Consider the following 19,801-nt stretch of genomic DNA (forward strand, 5'->3'; position numbering starts at 1 on the left):
ATTTTTTGGGGGCTCCAAAATCACTGCGGATGCTGATTGCAGCCATGAAATTAAAAGACGCTTACTCCTTGGAAGGAAAGTTATGACCAAACTAGATAGCATATTAAAAAGCAGAGGCTTTACTTTGCCGACAAAGGTCCGTCTAGTCAAGACTATGGTTTTTCTAGTGGTCATGTACGGATGTGAGAGTTGGACTGTGAAGAAAGCTGATCGCCGAAGAATTGATGCTTTTGAACTGTGGTGCTGGAGAAGACTCTTGAGAGTCCCTTGGACTGCAAGGAGATCCAACCAGTCCATTCTAAAGGAGATCAATCCTGGGTGTTCATTGGAAGGACTGATGCTGAAGCTGAAACTCCAACACTTTGGCCACCTCATGCGAAGAGTTGACTCACTGGAAAAGACCCCGATGCTGGGAAAGATTGAGGGCAGGAGGAGAAGGGGACGACAGAGAATGAGATGGCTGGATGTCATCACCGACTCGATGGACATGAGTTTGAGTGAACTCCGGGAGTTGGTGATGGACAGGGAGGCTTAGTGTGCTGTGATTTATGGGGTCTCAAAGAGTCAGACACGAATGAGCGACTGAACTGCACTGAACTTACATGATAATGTATATATGTCAATCCCAATCTCCCAATTTATCCCACCTTCCCCTCATAGTATAGAATTTAAATCAAGTTTGGGCTCAGAGTCTAGTGTTCTTAATTGGAATTCCAACTCTGCCTCTACTTAGCTGGGTGTTTGAGCAAATTATTTCACCTTCCTATGCCTTAATTGCTGCATCTCTTAAAATGGGTTAATTGATGGAAAACACTTGGAATAGTAGTTGCACACCCATGCTCAAAAGATATGAGACCCTGCTCACGGCCTGATGAATAATAATATGAAAGAGTCAGTAAACCACGCAGTCTGGCTTCAGAATCTAGGCTCTTAAATAGTATGCATGACTTCTCAGGGAGGCCACGTGTTTGCTGCCACTTTTAAGATTTATAAATGCCGTCTAAAGAAGTAAAGCTCTTTGAAGTATGCCCTTATATTTTCAGTTCGTTCACTAAAAGTCAATGAAGAATAAATACTTCATAAAATAGGCTCTGTAGTACTGTTCTGGGTGATTAAGTGAACCGACATTTGTATGAGATCCCAGTCAGTGTGGCAGCCTCCAGGGGGAATGAGGGAGAGAGAGAGTGGGGGAGAGGGGGAGAGACAGAGAGAATACTCTGGGGTCTGGGTCTTTTAAGGGCACTAATCCTATTCATGAGAACTGCACCCTCATGATATAATCATTCTTCAAAGTCCCCACCTTCTAATGGAGTTAAGATTTCAATATATGAATTTAGGAAAAGCACAAACATTTAGTCCATAGCACTCCTGAATACAATCTGTGAATTTGAACTATTTGTTAATAGAACAGCTCACTTAATGGGAAATATGAAAAATGGAAGGGCTTCCCCTGTGGCTCAGCTGATAAAGAATCTGCCCGCCAATGCACACACACATGGAAAATGGAAAGTACCAAGAATAGTCCTGCATTGGGGTTACTGCATTCTGTGTTCCTTGCGGCCTTCAGCATTCATGTTGATTGTTTTCTTGGTTGCTTTTAGATTTTTTTCCTGTATTGGTTTTATTTTAACTCTTTCTTTCCTTTGTTTTTCACTATTTCCCCCAAAGAGTGCTTGCTGCCTTCTCTTCTCTGCCCCCCAGTTCTCAGTTTTATGCATATTGCTAGTTACTCCTTGGACCTTTTAAGCCCAATTTGTGAAGATCTGTGTTTCCCTGTAAGATAATTGCCTACTTTTCAAATGGTGCTGCTGAAGGATAAAACCTTGGTTTCCTAGAATACTCAGGGAATGAGTCACTCTGTTCTGCTTACAAAAGTCTTCTCTGGGCATCTAGTAAACACTTTGGATATCCCAAGCTCTGTGTTTTAGTAATTTTTGAAGAAAAATGTATCATTAGCTTGCTTTACTTGTAGAAGCATACTATCAGTTTGACACATAGACAATATGATCTCTACCAGTGTTATAGAGATTCTGAGGATTTCTTAGTAATTCCTTACATTAGTACAATTTTCAGATTGAAGTATTTAAATTTATTTATTTTAAAATCTTGATCTTTTAAGAGAAAGTCATTATTTGACTTAGGATAAACTCCATGAATTAATTTTCTTCATCCTCGTTTTATTCCACAACTCATAACCCATGTTTATGATCCAGAGACATGCTTCTTTAGGATGTGATACTCATTTTGTTGTCTATCAGAAACAATCATTTAAAAGCTACCTTTGGAGCTGCAGAAGCAGTATTTTCAATGATTTGAAACCAATGAAAACGCTTTCAATTTAAAAACATTTGGCTTTTAGATTTGGCTGCTTTGTGCTTAATTTCAGCCCCATGTCTCTCCTGTCAACCTCCTTTTTTCCCCAAAAGACTAAGATGAAAACCATAGTTTGCATTCGAAGCTATTGAGAAACAGTGTCTCATCTGAATGTTTGGTGCATTGCCCAGTATGTGGCAAGACTCCGTAGATCATGAAAATCAACATTATCATTAATGTCTCAACACCAGTAATTTAAATGAAGAACAACCCTTAATTTAAAAATAAAAGTGAATCAGCAGTAAGGATGTTGCTGCTGCTAGGATTCTCATACATCAGAATACTTTTACCAGGGTATTTTAAAACTCCAAGTTATGGAAAATTGTTTTCAGAAGAAATGATAAAGGAAGAAAAAAGGAAAGAATATTTACAAAGTTATTATATGGTAAGCATGGGTGAAATTTGAGTATTTCATTGTTCCAAAAATTGTCACAGCTATAATAACAAAGATATTCTTTCAGCATCTATACTTACTATACGGAAAAAATTGAAAATGTTTTCTGGTGAGTGTATTAATCACATAAAAGTAATTAACTGAGATTCTATTGCATGTAGTTCTCTCCTATGTGTTATTTTTAGAGAGGTATGTGGGTTTTGATTATTATAGGGGAATATTTATATACTCTTTGTATCTGGGGAGATTATACTTTTTCTATTACCATGATATAAATATCCATTGTTTAGAGTAGTGTAAAATATAGCACTAAATACACAGGTTTTTACTGACTTTGGAAAACGTTATCTGAAGAGTGAAGAATAAATCTAAGTAGTGGAATCATATACAATCTTCTTGTTTCACTAAATCCTCTTTCTAAGTTTTACAACTTTGACTGAATACATCAATCACCTCCTCATTCTGGAAGCCAGAAGTATCATGATTTTTATTACAATGACTTTCATATTTCTCTTTTTATGTCTTTTTAGATGGGTGCCTCTTTCTCTTGTGCCTTAAATGTGGCTTCACCCAGGAATGCTCTTTGGTCCTCTTTAATTTTTTTCTGCGCATTTCTTCTCAGTGATTGTAGCAGCATGAATTCCGTAGCCTTAGGCTCTACAAAACTACATAAAGAACATTTTATAGATTCTTGAATTCATTCTTTTATCAAAAGTTGTAAAGAATGTCTATGTATCTATGGAAAGTGATGGAGAAGTAAAGATGAAAAAGATACTTTCCTTGCTCACTATTATCTCACAGGTTAGAGAGAGAGACAGACCTGGAAACATTCTCCTCAAGTGTTTTATAGGGGCTAAATTAGGAATGCAAAAAAACCCATAGTGGAACAAAGGAGTGAGTCATTGATTCCACATTTATAGGAAAGGCAACTTGAATCTGGAATATACCAGCAGACAGCTTCCTATCAAGGCAAGCATGTCCTGGCCTACTTGTACTGGAGTTCAGAACAAATAGATATTTTCCTTCATACCGAGTTTTGGCAAAGTCTTTCTGATATGCCAATCTGAACCAAGCACAATGGAAGCTTTCAAGTTCAAAAATTACAATGGCTTGAAGGTAATCCTGGATTCTTGAAATTTTTCTAATTCAGAACCAGCTCTTGTCTAAACCAGGAAACCCTCAAGAAACTCAGAAAACACATGAATTATTATTATGTGTTATTATGAATGTGTTTGTAATGGGGTGTGTGTGTGTGTGTGTGTGTGTGAGCATGAGCATGTGCACACATGACGCGTGGAGATGACTGGTGTTTCAGCTGCGAGTGTGAACAGACAGCTTGCTGGTGCTTAAATAGGAAGTCTGGGTCCTGGAACAGGTTGTGAACTTCCAAGTGAGAAAGACAGCTGAAAGAATCAACCCGAGCTGCTAAATGTCCAGGGGATTCTCTAGGAGCTTCAGAAATGTCCTTCTGAGGGCAATCTTCAAACTGTTACACTCTCATTTTCTGTTTTGACTTTTTACTCTTGAATTTCTCCCTTTAATTTTCATATTGCTTTGGTTGTGTTACATTTTTGTCTCCTTCATTAAAAAATATTATTCTGATAAATCCAATAGCTTTAATTAAGTAATTAATGATTATTAATACTTTAAATCAATGATTTTAATTGGTTCTTTTCAGATTTATTTTTATGTGATCTCTGAATGCATATTTCATAATTCCCTATTCTACTTTATAGGTATTATTCCCTGATTTTCTCCTTGAGAATACCAGAACAAAACTTTTTTCCTATTCTTCTTTTATTTCTACTAACCTAGAAATAACAGAATTAGTAGAATCTGTTAGTAGAATTTGTTATTTCTACTTTGTCTGGATTTAGTAGAATCTGTTTTTTCTACTTTACCTGGATTTAATTCTTCTGTATATACAGGTAATTTGTGGATACACACACACAGATACACCAATAACACCACCATAAATCAATGGGAAATGGATGTATCATAGATAAACTGCCTAACTCTATGTTAAAACACACACATACACAAAACTTCATTCCTACCAAGTACAAAGAGGTTCTTTATTTGAGTTAAATTGGATTGTGAAGGCCAAAACAAGAACAGTTAATAGGAAAAAACAGTCTCCTATGGAGAAATTTTTCTTTTTAAAAGAAAAAATTAAAATTTCAAAACATTAACCATAAAGAAAAGAATAGATGAACTGAATTGCATCCAAATAAAATATTCTGTTCAAAACGGGATACCATGGACAAAAGTTAAGAGATAGATAATATACTGTCCCTATTACAAAGAGATTTATAATGTTTAAACCTACCAAGGTTTTATGATTTCTTAGTCATTTAAAATATCCTGTCTTTTAAATTTTCTATTTATTTTACCAAGACTTTTAGAACTGAATTTTCTTACTATATGTTTATACTGCTTTCATAATTAAAAAAAGAATTATTGTCAGGTAGGGTTTATAAATATGTGTGTGTGTGTATGTGTGTGTTAGTCTCTCAGTCATGTCTGACTCTTGCGATCCCATGGCCTGTAGCCAGCCAGGCTCCTCTGTCTATGGAATTCTCCAGGAAAGAATACTGGAGTGGGTAGCCATTCCCTTCTCCAGGGGATCTTCCCGACCCAGAGACTGAACCTGGGTCTCTTGCATTGCAGGCGGATTCTTTACCATCTGAGCCACTAAGGAAGCCTTATAAATGTATACCAGTGGGGAAAATAGACATTATGTTTCTTAATGTGTGAGTCAAGAATTCTCTTCATCAGAACCTGGTTAATGGGTTTAAAATGCAGATCCCTAGTCCCACGCCAGCCCTATTTAAACTCCCTGTGGTACTGGGTAATTCTTTCCTATACTTCAGGAAGCTGGATTAGAGTCTTCCCAGAAATCTCCACAGGAATCCATACTTCCTCTAATAGGTTGATTCTACCATCTGCAGATATCCTTCTGAAGATATCCTTACCATTCTTTGGCTACTTGCACTTATTTACATGGTAATTTAATGACAATTTCTCCTTATAGTAGGTTCAGTTCAGTTCAGTCGCTCAGTCGTGTCCGACTCTCCGCGACCCCATGAATCACAGCACGCCAGGCCTCCCTGTCCATCACCAACTCCCGGAGTACACTCAAACTCATGTCCACAGAGTCGGTGATGCCATCCAGCCATCTCATTCTCCGTCGTCCCCTTCTCCTCCCGCCCCCAACCTTTCCCAGCATCAGAGTCTTTTCCAGTGAGTCAACTCGTCTCATGAGGTGGCCAAAGTATTGGAGTTTCAGCTTTAGCATCAGTCCCTCCAATGAACATCCAGGATTGATCTCCTTTAGAATGGACTGGTTGGATCTCCTTGCAGTATAAGGGACTCTCAAGAGTCTTCTCCAACACCACAGTTCAAAAGCATCGATTCTTCGGCGATCAGCTTTCTTCACAGTCCAACTCTCACATCCATACATGACCACGGGAAAAACCATTGCCTTGACTAGACGGACCTTGGTCGGCAAAGTAATGTCTCTGCTTTTTAATATACTATCAAGGTTGGTCATAACTTTCCTTCCAAGGAGCAAGCGTCTTTTAATTTCATGGCTGCAATCAGCATCTGCAGTGATTTTGGAGCCCAAAAAAACAAAGTCTGACACTGTTTCCACTGTTTTTCCATCTATTTCAAATGGTCTAATGGAATCGTGTTTCCTTTGGATAGATTGACTTATTTAATATTTAGACGAGGTAGACATGCTTTAAAATCCAAAGTCGAAAAATGTCTTATTTTCTCATAATATCCTACCATAATGATATTGCTGATGGAAGGATAAACAGAAAAGTGGATAAAATAAGAAAGAAAAAAATAAGAATTTGGGGGAATAAAGATCATCATTTTCCCTCAATGATGCTTCAGATTGTAGAGGTTCCGAGTTTCCACTTCTGAAGGATAGATACCACTTACCTATGTTCAAGTGTGAAGATCTGAGAAGAGCTTTAGAATTCAAGAAAAGAACATTTTGTCCATTGCCAAAATCTTGCTACCATCTTCAGCGCTACCATCTTTACATCTACCATTGCAAGGAAGGGTGATCAATGTTGACTTTAAATGATTAGTGAAGATTGCAAGGTCATAGAACATTTTCTGTCAAGAGCCAGGAGATACATGTTTTATTGTGGACAATATACTCTGTCAGAGCTATTCAAAGCTACTTTTGTAGTATAGAAGCAGCTGTGGACCATATGCAAATAGTGGGCATGGCTGTGCTCTAATAAAACTTTATTTACAAGAACAGACTGTAGATCTGGCTCACAGGCAGTGTTTTTCAGACCTCTGACTCATATGTAAAGAACACTGGCTCATATCTGGTTGTACACTGGCATTAGTTATTGTTCCTAAAATGAAGAGTCAGGAGCTCAGCAGAGGGAGTTAGGTTGGTAGCAGGAAAGTAACTGTCTTGGTATAGGGACTTATCTACACAAATAAAGTTAAGAGTTTATTGAATGGGATTGTTGTTTACAGTGACAAATCAACACCTTCACAACATTAAAAAAGGTAAACGAGTGGGTTTCCATTTCCATGGAGATTTTATGTGACACAATGGCCTTTTTACTATGCCATTTTAAATAATTACCATTAGCACTGAGGCTATTAATTCAATATAATCAGGAAATGTAAAGGTCAGCTAGCATTACACTATATCCATCACTAAACCACCCCATGCTTTATAATTAAGTTTGCTTGTCAGACTTTTCAATATTATTTAGAGATTTGGCCATTCCTACCAAAATGAAATGAGAGTATTAGCAAGAAATAGTCAGTGTTCATTCACATTAAGAATTCCATTTAATGTGTTTTTCCGGTTACATTAAGCAGGAGAGACTCATTTATTTCCAATGTGCCTTTGCTTGGTGTGGGTGAATGGAAGGGATATCACTTATTGATCTCAGATTTAATGAGCAGCAGTTACTTGTTAGCTCATGTTCTTCTGTCTTCTTTCTTCTTCTCTTGCCCAGTGACCCAAATTGCCATTGTCATGGACTTCCGTCATACCTTTGTCATGTCCTTCCTTACTGATTGGGCTGCTTTTGAAATTCAGGCATTTTGAGCTTGCAACACTCATTTGCACATGTCAGTCTACAGACACAGTGTTACATTTAAACCATGATCACTCTATCACTCTATCACTCTTGTTAGCTTCTTAACAAGTGAAATGGTTAATTAAAACTTATATTCTTCCTATAATATACGGCACTGAACAGCAAACAAAAAACTTAATTAATAGGGAAATACTTTTAAAATTGGGAAGGGTGTAGTCTCATTATGGAGTCACCAGTTTAAAAGGGTTTTCTAGAGGTTTCAGTTTATCTCCACGAAGTCTGTGTTAAAAGCATGCTAGAAAATGGGTACTAATTTCATGAGAAGCAGGCCCTGCAGTCTTTCTGGATTTTTTCATGTCTCCCCCAGGTGGCGCTACTGGTAAAAAATCCGCCTGCCAACGCGGAGATGTAAGAGGCCTGGGTTTGATCCCTGGGTCAGGAAGATCCCCCTGGAGGAGGAAATGACAACCCACTCCACTATTCTTGCCTGGAGAATCCCATGGACAGAGAAGCCTGTTAGGCTACAGTCCACAGGGTCGCAAACAGTCCAACAGGATGCGACTGAAGCGGCTTAGCACTGCTCTTTGAGAAGTGATATATACTATGTATCACAGCACACTACAATAAAATGGGTGATAATTCCCCCATAGCTATTCTAGCACTTATAGGTTCTATGGTAACAAAAGCTTACCTCTCCTACTTCAGACTTTTATGACATTTTCACCGTTCATAACAGAATCACTATTCTTTCCATACTATTTTTTTCTCTCCAGCTTCATTGCTGGAGTTTAATCATTCATCCTTATCTAGCTTATTGGGGTTTACCTGCTGGCTGGCTTTGCTAACACCAGCCTTGACTTCTGTGATTCTTCCTTCACGCTATTATCAAAATGATTTTTCTTACTTGCAAAAATGATTATGTCACTTTTCTGTTCAGAATTCTTCCAGGACTGTAAATTAGTTACAGGAAGAAAATTTGGGATCCGAAGCATGCTATATTAGTCTAGGTTCACTAGAAAATAGAGTTTAAGACAGAACCCTTCCTGCATGTACTTCATTTGGAGGATTCAATCTTTTTAAAATAAAATATTTATTTATTTAGTTTTATTTTTTGACTGTGGTGGGCCTTTGATTGCTGCACTCGGAATTTCTCTGGTTGCAAGTGGCGGCTACTCTGTTGCAGTGTGAGCATGGTCTCTAGGTACACAGGCTTCAGTAGTTGCAGCTCGAAGGCTCTAGAGCTCGGGATCTGTAGTTATGGTGTAAGGGATTATTTGCTCCTTGGCATGTGGGATCTTCCTGAACCAGTGATCAAACTGGTGTCCCTTGAATTTCAAGGCAGATTCTTAAGCACTGGACCACCAGGGAAGCCCAGAGGACTCTTCCCCCCACCCCTTTCTTTCTTTCGTTTTTTTTTTTTAAGATTCCACAGCATGTGGGATCTTAGTTCCCTGACCAGGGATCGAACCTGTGTCCCTGCACTGGGAGCACAGAGTCTCAACCACTGTACAGATAGGGAAGTCCCTGCATGTACTTAATTTGGAAAGTGATCTCAAAGAGCATGAACCTTTCCTGAAGGGGGAGATGTGACCTGTGTCATTTCTGAGGAGGAGTCTTTAAGAGTTAGTTCATTTCAAACTCCCTAATTACCCCTTTCCCCATCCTTCTCCCTGGCAAATATAAGTTCCACATGTATTACACTGCTGTGTTAAAAATGGAGAACCAACAAGAAGAGAAGGCAATGGCAAGCCACTCCAGTACTCTTGCCTAGAAAATCCCATGGACGGAGGAGCCTGGTAGGCTGCAGTCCATGGGGTCGCTAAGGGTCGGACACGACTGAGGGACTTCACTTTTACTTTTCACTTTCACACATTGGAGAAGGAAATGGCAACCCACTCCAGTGTTCTTGCCTGGAGAATCCCAGGGACGGGGGAGCCTGGTGGGCTTCCGTCTATGGGGTCACACAGAGTCGGACACAACTGAAGTGACTTAGCAGCAGCAGCAGCAGCAACAAGATCTACTGTATAGCACATGGAACTGTGCTCAGTGTTATGTGGTGGCCTGGATGAGAGGGGAGTTTGGGGGAGAATGGATACATGTATATGTATAGCTGAGTCCTTTCGCTGTTCACCTGAAACTGTCACAACATTGTTAATCAGCTATATACCAATACAAAAAAAAAAAAAGGTTAAAAACAAGAGTGTTTCTGCCATGTTCCTTTCACCCTGTAACGGTGACTGGTGACAGATGACAGCTGAATGGACCAGAACCTCATTGCTACATATCTAGCTGATGAATATCTTTATTGATACAGATGCCATAAAAGACACAAGCTTTACCTTTTTCTGTTTGCCATCTTTTGTTTTCATCCTCATGCTTGTCAATCTGTATTCTCAAGATGGCTGCTTCAACCTCTGGAATCATTTCAGTGTGTTCAAAGCAGGAAGAAGAAGTGAAGAGGCGTGGTATCAGGCAAATCATGTTTTTTTGCCTGAGAATGCAAAAAAAGAAAATAAAAAAAGACCTTCTGAGAAGCTTTTCAGAAGACTTCCTCTTCATTTCTTTGGCCTAGGAAACTGGGTTAGATGGCATCCATTAGTCATGAGAGAGCTGTGGGTGTGAGCACAGTGCGACCCCAACAGAAATTGGGAAGAAGGGAGAAATGATGTGTGTATGCCACCACAAGGGCATCACCATGGGAAAAGTCCCTTTCTCCAAAAGAAGAAGAAGAACACTGGATACCGCAATGAGGCCAAACTCCAGTGAGACTAACTTAAAAAAAACCAAACTCTGTTTTAGGTAACCGATGAACTACCAAAATCTACCTTTGGAGTAATTCTCTGTACCACTCTGTATGTCAACCCATATATTTTATGAGCCAACCCCCACTTCCCAGATTATACAATCATATGGATTTTAGTTAAAACAAAAAAGAATCTGAGGCAAGATGTATCAGTTCTGTCACTTTTTCTCATATACAAGGCACTTCATTTTGGTATGGAAGAGAATTAGATTGATGAGCTTGTGATATTCTTCCTCTCAAAGATGTTAAAGTGATTCATATATATATTCAAAGACTCAAGAAATCGTGACTCTAGTTGTTATACAAATTTAGGGATCTTTTGGAGACATAAAATTGACTGGAGCTATGTTCTAATATCCTATAGATAACTAGGGTTGCTGAGTTTTATAGCCAATTACTATACTTTCACTTTCTTTCATATTTTCCATTTTTGGGAAATCACATGTACTGCCCTTGTCCTCCTTCTTCTTTTTAAAAATAAATGTCTTTAAAATGGCATGCCCTTTTTTAGAAGAGCTCCATTTTTAATTTGGACTTCTTGATGTACATTATACAAAATCAGTGTTGCTTTTTATAATTTTAAAATCCTCCTTGATGGTATAATGTGCTCAGCATATGTATGGGGGTGGTGGTGGAGAAGGTAGGCATTTAAGCAACAGTTTTTCCTAAATTTGAGGATTGTCCTTTGATTTGATTTGAAAATCTAGTTACTAGTCACTTTGTTAGTTCCTTGAAGATCTTAAATAATATAGAAATGTCCTGAGCCTGGTAATGTTCAGAGCTCTGTTTTTCCCTTAGGGCCTGATTCTGATATAAGAAAGTTTGGGCTAAAGCTGGCATTTCCTCACTCTGCTTGACTGACAAGGTTATGGTTTTTAAAGGTGTGTTTCTGGTTCACTCTGAAGTGGCTTCACTTCAGTGAGGCACTCAGGGGAGGCTCCAGTGTCCTGAACATCAGACATTCTTTCCAGCATCTCCTCTGGTCTACTAGTTAATGATAGAAGATAGAAGGCACTGGTCACTTAGAGAATGGAATCAGACACTGGGTCTACCAGGATCCACTCTGACATCCCAGGAGGTCTATGGCCAGACCTCAGCCTTACAAATGTGTGAAACTCTTTGGAGACCTATATGAGACTCTTAAAATGGCAGTGTACTAATCACATTACAGTTGAGGATAAAAGTAATACGGCGTTGTTTAAAACACTTAAAACTTGAAGTCTTATTAAGCTGCTTAATGTGAGGGGTAAGATGGAATTTCTAGCACAGGGAGCTCAGCTCAGCGCTGTGTGGTGACCTCGATGAGTGGAATGGGGGTGGGGTGGCAGGGGATTCAAGAGGGAAGGGATATATGTACACATAGAGCTGACTCACTTCGTTGTACAGAAGAAACTAACGCAACATTGTAAAGCAACTATGTTGTTGTTTAGTCACTAAGTCTTGCTTGATTCTTTGAGACCCCATGGACTGCAGCATGCCGGGCTCCTCTGTCTTCCACTATCTCCTGGAGTTTGCTCAAACAGGGCTTTCCTGGTGGTTCAGACAGTAAACTGCCTGCAGTGCAGGACACCTGGGTTTGATCCCTGGGTTGGGAAGATGCTCTGGAGAAGGGAACAGCTACCCACTCCACTATTCTCGCCTAGAGAATCCCATGGACAGTCTGAATGATTAACACTTTCACTTTCTTTCATACCTGAATTAAATACTAAGAAAAAAATTAGTTTTTTTTTGAAACACCACCTCACATGCTTAATGCCTAATAAAAGATTAACCTTGTCCAAAGAATGGTTTGACCCTTGACGAGCTTCTGAGAGGTATAACTCGTTAAGTCTCTGGAATATCCTACCTCTCATCCATGTATTAACCAGGGCCGACCCTGCTTAGCTTCTGAGATCAGAGGAGATTTAGTACATTCAGGGTGCTAGGGCTGTAGGCTGGAATATCCCACCTGGTAAAAGTTATATTTGCATACCTGAGGGTCTTGAGCATGCCAGACCCTCCATGTTAGCAGTGTGATTTAGGATGAGGGCCTTGGGCCAGGGAGTATCAGGTTGAGAGTGTGGAGACCAAGGTCAGCCACAACTATGGGACCAGCTCTGATAAAACCCTGGATGCTGCTTAGTTGCTCTGTGGCATGTGGGATCCTAGTTCCCCAACCAGGGATCAAACTCATGTCCCCTGCCTTGCAAGGTGGATTCTCAACCACTGGACCACCAGGGAAATCTCATAAAATTAGTTTTTTTTTTCTTAGCTTGGTGGCTAAGATCATCAATGAATATTGTTGTTGTTTTTTTTTTAATAAGAAAATGGCATATCGTCAACAAATCCTGCAGGATATTTATTTAAAAATCAATACTAAACAGGAAAATCAGAGGGAGAATGATTGCTACATTTAGTATAAAATAAAAATTGGGCTACTCCAGTTAGGGGGAGAGGGAAACAGAGAGGCTTCTTACAAGTTGTCATTCTTCAATTAAAGATTACATTCTATTTTGGTAGTGTCTCCGCCGAGCATTCCCACAGTTTTTAATAGTTCAGTCTCAGCTGTCAGGAACATTTGTGTTAATTTTCCCTGTTCAGCACACATAGGAATTGCTGTGCCTGTTGTTTGCAGATACCAAAGTTGGCTTCCTAATAATGTGACTGAAAATGTCCATCAAATATAGCTGTAAAAATTGCCTTCTGTTTCCTGAAAATCTGGGGATGCTGAAATTCATCTGCTGAGATAATAGATCATATTAAAAATTCAATGTAACAACAAACCCATTTAGAGACTAGATTTCTTTTTCTACATTAGTGGACTGGTGAAGATGAAAGGAGGACACCATGTCATTACCTTTTCAGGCCTCATTATTAATAGTTTCACAGAGAGGGGATTTCTATGTCACTCTGATAACATTAACCACACGTGGAGGTCAGATTCAGTAAGGACTAGTCAAAGATTACACCTGCCTCCTTTAGTGAATTCTAACACTTCTTGTTTTCATGGGGGTGTGGTCATTTGCTATCTCTGTCATAACAAATTAGAACAGCAAAGGGATATCTAAACAACATCCATTCATTTTCTCATGGTTCTGCAGGTCAGATGGGCAGGTGTGGTGTGGCTCAGCTGGTTCTCTGATCAGGGTTTCACAAGGCCAAAATCAAGGTGTTGGCCAGGTGCATTCTTTTCTGGAGGGTCTAGGGATGAATTTGTTTCCAAGCTCACTGGTATAGTTGGAAGTGTTTAGTTCTACTGGGTTTTAGGACTGAGGTCACATTTCCTTGTTGGCTGGTGGCCCAGGTTCCCAGTTCTAGGGGCTGCTTCTGTTCCCTGGTGTGTAGCCCCGCCCATTTCCGTCTTTAATGTCAGCGGTGGAGGGGTGTGTGCAGTTTATGCTTCAGTTCACCCTGACCTCCCCTTCTGCTCCTTCTCTTTTCTGCCTCCCTCTTCTGTTGAATCTCCCTTCTGAGTCCCGCTATAGAAATTTCTCTGCTTTACAGGGTTCCAGTGATGATATGGGCCCCCCTGGGAAAGTACAGGATTACCTTCTTATCTTCAAGCTCATAACCTAGTTATACCTGCAACATACCTTCCCAGCAGCTACTAGGTTTAATGTTGGATTATATAACCAGATGTCAAGAATCTTGGGAGGGGGCTTCCATAGCAGCTCAGTGGTTAAAAAAAAGTCAGCCTGCCATGTAGGAGACATAGGTTTGATCCCTGGTCTGGGAGGATCCCACATGCCTTGGAGCAACTAAGCCCATGCAGCACAATTATTGAGCCTGTGCTCTAGAATCCTGGAAGCCATGACTACTGAGCCCACTTGCCACAACTACTGAAGCCCGAGTGCCTTAGAGCTCCACCACAAGATGAGCCACCGCAATGAGAAGCCTGTGCATCCCAAGGAAGGGGAGCCCTGGCTCGCTGCAAGTAGAAAAAACCCATGCACAGCAACTGAAGACCCAGCACAGCCAAAAATAAATAAATCTTAGGGGAAAAATAAAGAATCTTGGGAGGACTGTCTTTGGAATTCTGCCTAATACATGTGGCAAGTAGACACTAAAGTGGCTGGATTGTGGATGGAGATTCTCTGCTGCCCATACGTGGGCTAGTGCGTGAGTGAAATAACCCCAAAGTAGGACACGACTGAGTATGCATGAGGGCATGATTCTTATTGATTCTAATTGTATTAAATGAACACATATACCTTATTTAAGTTGAACTGCTTCTTTAGAATTAAGGTTTTCCTGCTGCTGTCTTCTGTAACTAACATCAGGGCTCCATGGAACCTGTGTGTTCTTTCTTGCCTTCCTCTTGTTGTCTCTCAATTTACTTTCTTATGCAGGCATCAAAACGTCCAATCTGTTTTTTCTGTTTCACACTTTTTACTTATGAACTTCTGAGACTTTCAGAACTGTAAGCTATGCTGATGGGCAAGAATGCCTGTGGTAGCCTTCTGCTTCACCTAGGAAACTCCTCCTTTGGTCTTTTTGTAATTAATCTTATAAACATATGTTACTCTGCAGGGGGAGTGATTCTATTTTAGCATAAGGTCTTTGAAGTTTTCTGAAGTTTAAAGTTTGCATTATTACTTTAAAAAGAATCTGGAATTAGGTAACTAATTTCCAATACTACCTACACTATTTGTTAACAATATGATTTTGGACAAGCTACTTTTTTCTTTTAAAATGGGGCTACACATATCTCATAGGTCTTGAAGTTGAAAAGATCATCAGCTTTTTGATCAGCATTTGTTCTCTTCCCATACCCTAGCCCCCACCTTCTCCTAAAGGCAAAAGAATTTGACGACTCCTAATTATTGAATGTTTTAAGAATTTGGTTCAGCCTGGATCATTTCTGTGTCCCCATATTGGAAATTAAAGTTGTCTCAAGGAAGTAGTTAATTGTCCTTTGGGTGGTTTTTTTTTAATTTTTAAGAAAATATTTGCCTTCATAATAAATATCTTTGGCAAGAAAATGGAAACAAATTGTTAGCTTTATAACTTATCCCAGCTTCTCTGATGAAAATAATGCTTGATTTATAGTATTAATTCTTAGATGTCTTTGAGATAATATTAGGATTTTATTTTTTATGTGTTCCATTGGTATACTTGTCTTGAAAACCACTTGGTTTTAATTATATGTCTTAGTATTTAGTAATGTCAGCACCATTTAACATCCATCTTTTCCAGAATTTTATTATCTGTTCTTGCTTGTTCACTTTGTATACATGAAATTTCACAATTATCTAGGTTTGAAAAATTCCTTTGTAATTTTTATCAGAACTTGTAAATTAAGTTAAATTATAGCTTATTTTTATGAAAATTAACTCTTTATAATGTCTTCTTCTCTAGTAAACTGGTATGTTTTTCCAATTGATCAAAGCTTCTTTTGTATTTTTTAGCAACTTGCAAGGCTTTTCATATAGGTCTTGCAAATGTTGGGAATTTTCTTTATTCTAGAAATTTGATCCTTTGCATTGCTGTTGTAAATTGTGTCTTTGCTCCCATCACAACCTTTTATTGGTTGCCTTTTGAGTTTGTGGAAGCTTAGAAAGGTCATGAGCCCACTACCTTATGATTTATGGAAAAGCATGAATTACTAAAGATAATAGACTATTTCACTCAAAGCAACTGTCAGAAAATAATCCTCTATCATGTATCCAGAACTGTCATTTTTAATGAGAATGGAATGAATTCCCCAAAGAAAATTTACACAGCAATCCCTTGTACTAACCACATTTGCTCTGAAGCATATTCCTCAGCTGACCCAAATGAGGGGTTCCTGACATGCTCCATTACCTGCTGTCAAGCTAACAGGAACACATGTTTCCTGGTTTTATTTTTCAAATGACAGTGGAATCAGATGGAAGGAAAAGAAATCACTGCATGACTAATTTTATGCTGTTCAAAGCAGATTCACCTCTTAAATAACATTCTGTCCTCACCCGTGAAATTATTAGATGCTAAAAATAGATCTTGCAGAACACCACGAACTCAATAAAATCAAACAGTTCACTTTATATTTTGATCAAGTTTTATTTGTTAGGTGATATTTCTGACTGAACTTACTAAAAAGAAAAAGCCAGCTATATATAATGGCAAGCTGCTGAAAATGCCAAGGTGAAGTCTTTGGGAAACATTATCAAGTCAAGTCAAAAGGAGTAACTGGCCAAGATGGGGCATTTGAGCTCATTTTTCACTTTCATATGTGTTCATGGAATGTAGTGAGTCGCCTTTCAGTATACATATGGACCATTTGGTCTAAAACAAATATGGACACGGGCACACACAGAGCAAATGGCCACAAAGGTCCAAATCACAGAGGAGACAGTGTGGTGCTTTGGCCAAGTACAAGTATCCTGCCTAACACAGAGGCAGTGAACCGAGTATTCTCTAATTCATATGTTGAGGTCTATCCTCTCAATGTGATGGCAGTAGGAGGTGAGGCCCCTGGGAGGTGATCTGGTGAGAAAGGTGAGGCCCGTATGAATGGAATTAATGTCTTCATAAAAGAGACTCCAGAGAGATCCCTTGCCCCTTTAACCATATGAGATTATAGGAAAAAGATGTGTAGAAGTGGGTTTTCCTAACTCCTAACAAGCCAGTACCATGATCTTGGACTTCCCAGCTTCCAGAACCTTGAGAAATAAGTGCTGCTTATAAGCCACTCAGACTGTGGTATTTTGTTACGGCAGTGTAAACAGTTTAAGACAATAGACTTAAAAGTTTTTGTCTATTTCTTTTTTTTCTTTCTGTGAGAGTTTATGAAGATTAGTTAAAGAAGATGTTGTGCATGCATGCTAAGTCACTTCAGTCATGTCTGACTGTGCAACCCCATGGATGGTAACCCACCAGGCTCCTCTGTCCATGGGATTCTCCAGGCAAAAATACTGGAGTGGGTTGAAGTGCCCTCCTCCAGGGGATCTTCCTGACCCAGGGATCAAACCCACGTCTGTTACATCTAACCTACATTGGCAGCCAGGTTCTTTACCACTAGTGCCGCCTGGGAAGCCCAAAGAAGATGTTACAAAGAATATATAATAATACAGACATCACTTTATGAGAATTTGCTGTTGCAGGAAAGTTTCATTTGAAGCCTTTCTGAAATCTTTACCAGTTAGATTAAATCAGAATAATGGCTATTAAAATTTGTGCAAAAATTAGATCCAAAATATGGCAACTTCTACATACATTATGCTAAGCATCCCCAGACTGTTGTGAACAGGTTAAAGCATTTATACAGTAGCCTAAGATGTGGGAGGGAGAGCTTACGTCTAATTCTAACATGGAAAAGCAAGATGTGGAGTCAGAACTGCTAGTTTTTACTAATTTTATTTTAATCAATAGATTTTTTCAAACTCTTAATGTATACTTTGATTCTTTTCCCAAATTTGTCTTATCTATAACAGTTAACACTTTTCAGTGTTAACAGTTTAGTACTTTTAAGTGATATTGATGTGGTCTTGGTTTTATTTGACTGACAAATGATATTAGTACCATTATCTCAAAGGAAAATATGCATCTGGACATTTTAATTGAAGTGCAAAACAATTTTATAATAGTGACTTTTTCACAATGCAGCACAGCTGCTTTTGTATCTGAAGAAATTATGCAATTTCATCTCTTTGTGTCTCTCAGTAAACGTGAAAGCCATTATTACTTCCAGATGCACGCGTTATTAGATAAGTAATTTGAAGATAAAATTGCTAACGGTATCCTTATTTCATATATGAAATTTTAAAATTAACTTGGCATATTGGTTATAATATTTTCTGTGAAGACTTTATTGTTACTCATTTGTAGAAGGATTCTGATCAAGTGCATCACTGAAAGATCATGGACAATGATTGGCAGGCATGTGAATAACAATGGAACTGAAATTTTCAACATGGTTTTGCAATATATTATTCTGTACAAAAAGGAGATAAGGTTTCTTATTTAAAATTCTCTGTAAGTGTGAGACTACCATTTTGCCAGTTCGTTGAAGACATGTTTCCTTTCTGAAAGGCCATCCTGTGAGTGTGTCATCTGATTGATTCAGTAACGTTTGGTTGGGGTCTGTTGGAGTTACTGCTGACAGAAGTAAAATTTAAAATTAATTAAGGGACTACAAATGTTCCTCAAGGCTCAGTCAAGATACGTTAGGGAAAAGTTTGAAGTTCACAATCAGAATAGAAATAATGCCCTTCCACTACTGTGTGGAAGGAATGGGTATATGATTATCTGCAGGACAAGAGGTTTTTTTTTTTTCTTTTCCTCAATATGAACATGTCGTGGGAATTAAATGATGTTTACATAAAACATCAGCAGCTAATTGAACTGTAAAAAAAGAACCCCAAATCAGCGTACTGACTGTTTTAACTCCAGTGGCAATTAACTAAGCTGATACTTTCCTCCACTGAAGTAGCATTAAAATTAAATTCTTTCAATAGAGCAAATAGGTGATATCATGGAAATATGGTGTCTTAAGATATTCATTAATAGTTACAAAACAGCAATTTCCTTTGGCATTAAATGGTTGAGTATCTATAATGGACTATAACTAAAAGTAAAAAACCACAATCACTCTCATAGATGGGATACACTTTACCACCGCACTTTCTAAACATCACAGCCAGGGTGTGTATTGGTTGGTGTCTGTGTGGGAAGAAATAAAGGAGAATGAGAATATCAAGAGAGAATTAAGGGCTAAAAATGAGTGTGAAGAATGCTCAGAATCTCAATATGTGGCTAAGAAATGGTTAAGTGGAAGCATAGGGGAGAGGGGAGATGTGTTTAAAAGCAGAGCCAATTGTTTAAATAGATATAGAAAATAGTTTCATTCAAAAACCAGTAACATGGTAAACAGCGACCATCAGCAATAACAATTAAACAACCGTGTCCATTTAATCTGAATTTTATAGATTTGGTCTCGAATATTTCTCAAACCTTTGCCCTCCTGTTTATCCTCACTGCCTTTGAGTGAGCCTTTTATAAGCCTACCAATTTCTCTTTGTGAAGGCAGTTTCTTGCTCTAGGAGCTGAATTCCACACTCACAACGGAGCTGGCAGTTTAAAATACAAACTTGATTCATTTCATCTACCTCTTGAAATCCTTCCATGAGCCCTTGTGGCCCCATAACAGGGTCTGGGGCATTCACAGCCCTGAAACCTGAACCT

Source organism: Moschus berezovskii, chromosome 16, assembly GCF_049115385.1.
Source record: "Moschus berezovskii isolate FMDL1 chromosome 16, NW_MosBer_1.0, whole genome shotgun sequence".
NCBI lineage: Eukaryota > Metazoa > Chordata > Mammalia > Artiodactyla > Moschidae > Moschus > Moschus berezovskii.